Source organism: Lycium barbarum, chromosome 2 (genome assembly GCF_019175385.1).
Source record: "Lycium barbarum isolate Lr01 chromosome 2, ASM1917538v2, whole genome shotgun sequence".
NCBI classification, from domain to species: domain Eukaryota; kingdom Viridiplantae; phylum Streptophyta; class Magnoliopsida; order Solanales; family Solanaceae; genus Lycium; species Lycium barbarum.
The window spans coordinates 22,271,586-22,278,043 of NC_083338.1; the positions used below are offsets into that span (position 1 = coordinate 22,271,586).

General features: G+C 42.6%; 1 long non-coding RNA gene across 1 annotated transcript; it reads left to right on the top strand.

The window, feature by feature from the left end:
- The first annotated feature begins 316 nt into the window (after window positions 1–316).
- On the top strand, window positions 317–3,017 carry LOC132629403 (uncharacterized). The gene is made up of 3 exons (XR_009578216.1): window positions 317–420; window positions 1,211–1,261; window positions 2,961–3,017. It is a non-coding gene; the product is annotated as an uncharacterized LOC132629403 (long non-coding RNA).
- Window positions 3,018–6,458: the final 3,441 nt, after the last annotated feature.

The following is a 6,458-nucleotide window of genomic DNA, read 5'->3' on the forward strand; positions in this document are numbered from 1 at the left end:
AAATATCGAGGAAGGCTAAGGGCAAGATTGGAATTTTGAAAATCTATTTTATGAATTACCACAAGTGGGCTTGGGAATAAAAAGGAAGGAAAATAAAATTTTGGGCTTGGAAATTGGCCAAGGGGTGGCCGATTGGGCCTTGGCCCATAGAGGGCCAAAGTGTGTAATTAAATAAATAAAGGGGGCTATGTATCCATCATCCAATACACTAGAAGTTTCAAGAAATCAAAGAGAGAAAGAGAGAGCAAGAGGGGACGGCTAGAGCAAGAGAGAAAGAAAAAAAAATCTTGGAGCCTTAATCTTTGGTTTAAAATTTTCTTTCATCTTGAATTCTTGCTAAGTGCAAGACTCTCTACAACTTGGTATAATTATTTTGGCAAGAAAGACACTTTGGTGGCAAGTGAAGAATTTGAAGAAAAGGTAAGATTCTATCTTTTATGAAAGATTTACATATGTTATAGTGAGTAGAATGTAATAAAAATCGTAGAAATGTTGTGTGTTGTGTGCAAGCCGTGTGGTGTGATGTGTGTATGTGGCCGTGTATGTGTGTAGTGTGGGGAAGAAGAGAAACAATTTTTATGTAGTAATTTCGTTGTTGTTAATATGTATTCTATGGTGAAAATGAGAAATTTGATGATTTAAGTTGAGGTTGTGATGATTGTGGGCTGATTTGGAAGCCACCATGGTCATGAATGTAGTTCTTGAATTTGTGGGAATAACATTGCTAACGTATGAATTGTTGTTGTAGTTTATGAATTAGAAAGAAGAAAATGCGTCGTCGTAGTTTTGTTGCATTTATGGAGATTTTGGGTGGAATATGGGGTTGGTGAGATTGTTTGAATATTTTGTAGATTGTTTGAAATGTTCTTGAATTGTGTTGAATGATCTTGAATTAGTATTTGAATGTATGAGCAAACTTGAATTGAATATAATTGAGATGTCGTTGAAGTTGTAAAACAAAGTTGCCAATATTAGTATGTGTTCTGAATCGAGGGTGGATATTGTTAGAATAATTATTGGTATTGTTGTGGATATTGTGGCCGAGTTAAATTCTAGGATTTGTTATTGTATTTTTGGCCGAGTTGAATTCTCGGGGATGGCGCATTTACAGGGGAAATGCTGCCGAAATTTCTTTGGGAAAAGGTGTTGGTTGGAATTGAATTCTTAAGTGTTTGTACCTAATGTTTGGTGCGCATTAATGTTGTTGTAGATTTTGTGGAGCCAAGAGCTTGATTTCGGATTTGCGTAGAGAGCGGGCAAGGTATGTAAGGCTTACCTTTCTTTCCTTCGGCATGATCTTTGAAGTAAACAAATAACATATATGTATGTCTCTAAAGAAAACAATTCTATTCTTAGAGCCACTAGGATGGCCATCGTCTTTGACTTTCATAAGTAATCCATATGGTTTGATATGTATATATATATATATATATATGATGACGTTCGAAGAATTTAGTTGGTATGTTTCCGAACGTGGTTCGAAAGCAAACCGATATGACTTAGGCCTTGGATAAATAATTGGATATGTACATATGGTTCTAGAGTCTCCATTCGGTTCGACCCATAATGATATTGGAAAGTTACTTAATATGTTGTTATTTCAATTTCCAAACACGGCTTACGAAATGTTGTTAGAAGGCCCCGTACTTCAAAGGTTCTATTTAGTAAGCTCCGAGTTTGTCTACGATCCCCATTGGTCTATAGATACGAACATACGTAGTACGGTTAAGATTATGGCATAATGGAGTAATAAGCTAAGTATAAGAATTCATAACCTTAAGATAATCTTGTAAGTACTAATGTCTTTAACTTTTGTATACAATTTCGGCACTAATACGTTATATCCGTGAATCGGGCAGTACGTTCCGCAGCAACACATTGTATGATATCCTATGAGTATGTATGTGTGAATCCGTTACATATGTATATGATATGTGATGTCAGTACATTGATATGACTAAAGTTTGATTATTAAATGCTAGCACGACGATTATTCTACCGAGCCTTTGACAGTCTTTGATACGTACGTACGATTCCAAGAGTTCTATTTGGTTTGGCCCATGACCATATCTAGAAGGTAGTCAACCTAATTACGACTTTGATTTTCCAAGAGCTTCTGAAACGATTGTAGAGCGTTCTGTACTTCAAACGCTCGTAACTTTTGTATACTAATTCTGATTGACCCGAAACTTGTTCTGAACCTTCATATGTCGATAAGTATGTTGTATATAAGTATGTTGTATCTCGGGTCTTTATTTACGAGTATATGGTTTCGTACTATTCTGTTCGTGCAAGCTTGATATGTCTATTCACTGAGCCCGGGCCAGGACATGTTATCGTGCGTACTTCTTTGCATTATTCACCGAGTTCCTCTCACTTGCGGGCCGGGACACGTTATATGTATATGCATGTGATGATATGATGATACAGGGGTGGTGGCCAGGATGGCACGTGATGACTTTATCCACCGAGACCCGCAATAGAGGGCCGGGACACGTTATGTACATATATATGACATATGACTCTACCATGCATGATTCTATCTACCGAGTCCCTTAGAAAAGGGCCGGGACACGTTATGTATACATATGATATATGACTTTGCCATACATGATCCTATGCACCGAGTCCCTCACAAAAAAAGGGTCGGGACACGTTATACGAATATATGGTATGTGATGTTGATATGTCTGACCTTATTCAACGAGTCCCTTACTAAAGGGGTCGGAACACGTCGTATATATGCAGGTATGTATATGTATATGTATATGATTCATGACTTGAGAGATATTACTCCGTTACCTAAGAGAAAACGTAATGATGCTTTTATACAGTTTTACCGGTTCTGTAAAGTTTCCATTTCTGACTATGTTTCTTCGTTCTATACTTCATGCCTTACATACTCGGTACATTTTTCGTACTGACCCCCTTTCTTCGGGGGCTGCGTTTCATGCCCGCAGGTACAGACACAGGTGATCCACCACTGTAGGCTCCACTTCCTGCTATTTTCGGAGTACTCCCTTTTGATCTGGAGTCTACTTTTGGTACATACATCTTTTGTTATATATATATTTCTGTATATCTGACTATTTGGGTACGGCGAGGCCCTATCCCGTCATATGATTCTGTCGGTCTGTTTAGAGGTCTGTGGACATGTTTGTGGGTTTGGGTCTTTCTGTTCGGATGTGTGTATATGATGTGTTTGGGCGATCCCATTCGTCGCGGCGGCCGGTCCGCATATGTTTACATGTTGCCTTGTTGGCCAGTGTGGCCTTTGTTGGTATTTTCTGTGCGCAGGGTTATTTTGGATAGCCTGTAAAACAAAGAAAACTCTGCCGAAATTTTTCTGGAAATTATCTAAATTTAAAATATAGCCTTGTCGGCTTCTGTTATATACTTGAATGCATTTGATAGATGGGTTTGGGTGCCCAGATCGGGCACTAGTCACGGCCTACGGGGCTGGGTCGTGACAAATATTATGTAAAGGGCAACAAAAGGCGATTAACGGGCCGAATGAAGATCTTTCTTTTCATGTATACATACACATCAAGGATTTACAAAGGCTCAAACCAACGGCCTTAAAACAAAAAAAAAATAACAACAACAACAAAAAAGACATAAGGCCCCTGAGCCTAATCTTCGGCCGCTCCCTCAGTTTCTTCCCCGGCTGACTCAAGGTCAATATCTGAATCCTCAGGGTCGAATACATCCTTTGCTTCTGCTTTGAGCTTCTTGGCCTCCTCGATCAGATCTGATAAATCCACTCCAGTGGCTTGAACTTCTTCAAGGGTTTCTCTTCGGGATAGACACCGCACGTACTCGGCTCGAAGATTACTGGCCTTCTCGGCAGCGGTCACATTGGCCTTATACTGGTTTAGCATATCATCATAACCCGAGATCTAGTCAAGAGCCTTTCCATGTTCATCCTGAAGATCGGTGATGACCCGACCCAGTCTATCCGTTCAGCCTCGGCCGCAGTAAATGATGAGCTAAGTCTGTTTACTTGCTCCACCATCACCCAAAGCTGGTCTCTGAGAACATCCCGCTCGGCTACAGCACCAATTATAATCTCTTGGAAGGCATTAAGCTCGGGTTTGATCCCATCGAGCTCCGCCTAAAGTTGATCAATCTGGTTAACGTATGCCCAGGCCAGAGAAGGAGGGGCATTAACATCGGCTATTAAAGATTTATTGTAAATTTTGAAAGCCCTTACCTTCTCTGCCAACTGGTCACATTCCTGCTTAGCCTTGGTAGCCTCGTTTCAAGCCGCTGCCAAATCTGATTTAAGGATAGAAAGGTCAGGGAGAGATAAGGTATATTCCAATTTCTGCCTATACAGATCCATGAGCTCATCCACCTACTAAGTTTTCCTTTTGAGCTCCTCCTTGAGCCAATCCACTTCGTTCCCAAACCGGTGGAAACTTGCATGATGAAGCACGGAGGCCTATAAGGGAAAGAGGAGCATTTATTAAAATGAGGCATGAAATTAAAGCTAAGTGAAAAGAGCGTAGGAACAAGACTTACTCGATTTAACGCCTGTTGAGCCTCATTGAAAAGGCAGGATTCGCTGACTTCAGCCATCTTCTTGTGGTCCTCCTGGGACACCAGAGGGTACAGATAGCTGGCTACCTCGACCGACCTCGATACATGTTCATATCGGCCATCATTTTGAAAGAGATCAGCCTCTTCCGATTCGGGTCGGTACTGGGGGCACGAAAGACTTTCTCTAATCTAGGAATGGAATTAACCCCGAAACGGTTTGCCACGGGGATATTTAAATGCTCGAAGCCCGACATGCTAGGAGCGGGTATTTCATAACTCCCATAACCGATTGCCCTTTCCGACCCCGTTGACTCCTCGGTCATCTTGCCTTTGGCTTTATCAACATCAGCGGAAATATCCACCAATTGAGGGGGAGAGTCTTGTATGCAAATTATTATTTTAGACGAGTCCACAGCTTGTATCAGAAGGACAGAACCAATACCATACAAAAGTGGAATGTTAAGTACCTTTGAACCCGGTACGGAGAAAGCTGCCTTCAATCCAGCGGCTGCGGATGAAAGCCTTCCTAAGCTTTGAGTGGGAATGTGCTCTGTCATAGAGTCTTTAGATGTCCCGACCTACGACCTGATGCTCCCTACGTCCGTCGGTCTCGGGACATTCCTCGAACCCCCCGGAATCGGACTTGAGATTTCCACCAAGGGGGGAGTAATCTCAGCAGAACCGGTCATCTCTTGGTTGAGGAGCTCATCGGTAAGTCGGTGCTTGCCTGACACCTGGTCTTCATCATCGGAATGATCTGATAGTTGACCGGCAATATTGGCATCCAGAGCCCGGGCCGAGATATCTTCCGAAGAGGTCTCTCTGATGATGAGCCTCGATCTTTTCCTAGCCTCGGAAGGAACTCGAGAAGACTCGGAGAACCGTCTTTTCCTCCTCTCTGCCTTGTCTCCCTGGTCAAGAGCTTCTATATTTTCCTCATCATCCGAGGACTCAACAACCTACTGACCCCGAATTTTGGTGGCCTTTGATAGGCCTGCAAAGCAAACAAGAACAGTTTTAACTTATCAAACATAGCATAGCACGTAGGGAAGACGGAACAGCGCTCTAAGGAAAGGACTTACTGTGATTTTTAGCCTCCCATCGGGACCGGGACAAACGTCGCCGGGTGCGGTCGGCATAAGTAAGTAGGGAACAGATCTTCCCGATCCATTGATCAATGTTAGGAACCGCATTGAGGGTTCGAATAAGTTCTACATACACACGAGCAAATCAAGGGGTCAGTGTATATACTGACATATGATCACATCATACCAAAGTAAAGTTACTTACGGGTTGGGTTCCATTTCTCAGGAAATGGCAACTTGTCAGCGGGAATCAGATCCTTTGTCCTGACTCGGACAAATCTGTCCAGCCAGCCTCGGTCTCTATCTTCGTCCAGACCGGAGAAGGGTGCCTTTCTGGCTCATTTGGAGAGTTTAATCATACCCCCTCGGAAGACACGGGGACTACACAGCCGGAGTATATGGTGCACCGTGAAGGGAATATTCATGCTTGTAGTGAAGTAACGGAGAAGCACAACGATCCTCCAAAATGATCGATGAATTTGGCCGAGGAAAATATCATACTGTTTGCAAAAATTCACTACCACGGGATCGAGCGTGCTAAATGTGAAAGGGTAGGTATAAACGCTTAAATACCCTTCCATGTAGGTCGTTATAGCTTCATCCTGATCCGGAATAACGACCTCCTTACCCTTCCACCCGCAATCTGCCTTGACCTGTTCGAGTTTACTCAGGGGTATCGTGCACAAATAGTCCAATATATCAACACCTCGATCCCCTTGTTGAGAAGGTTTCTCGACCTTGAAATCTCGGATGGTCGCATAATCTTGAGGAATAAAGTCCACCAGTACAGGCTCCGGTTTTGGAACCGAGAAGGTCTCGCTGATTTCGGCT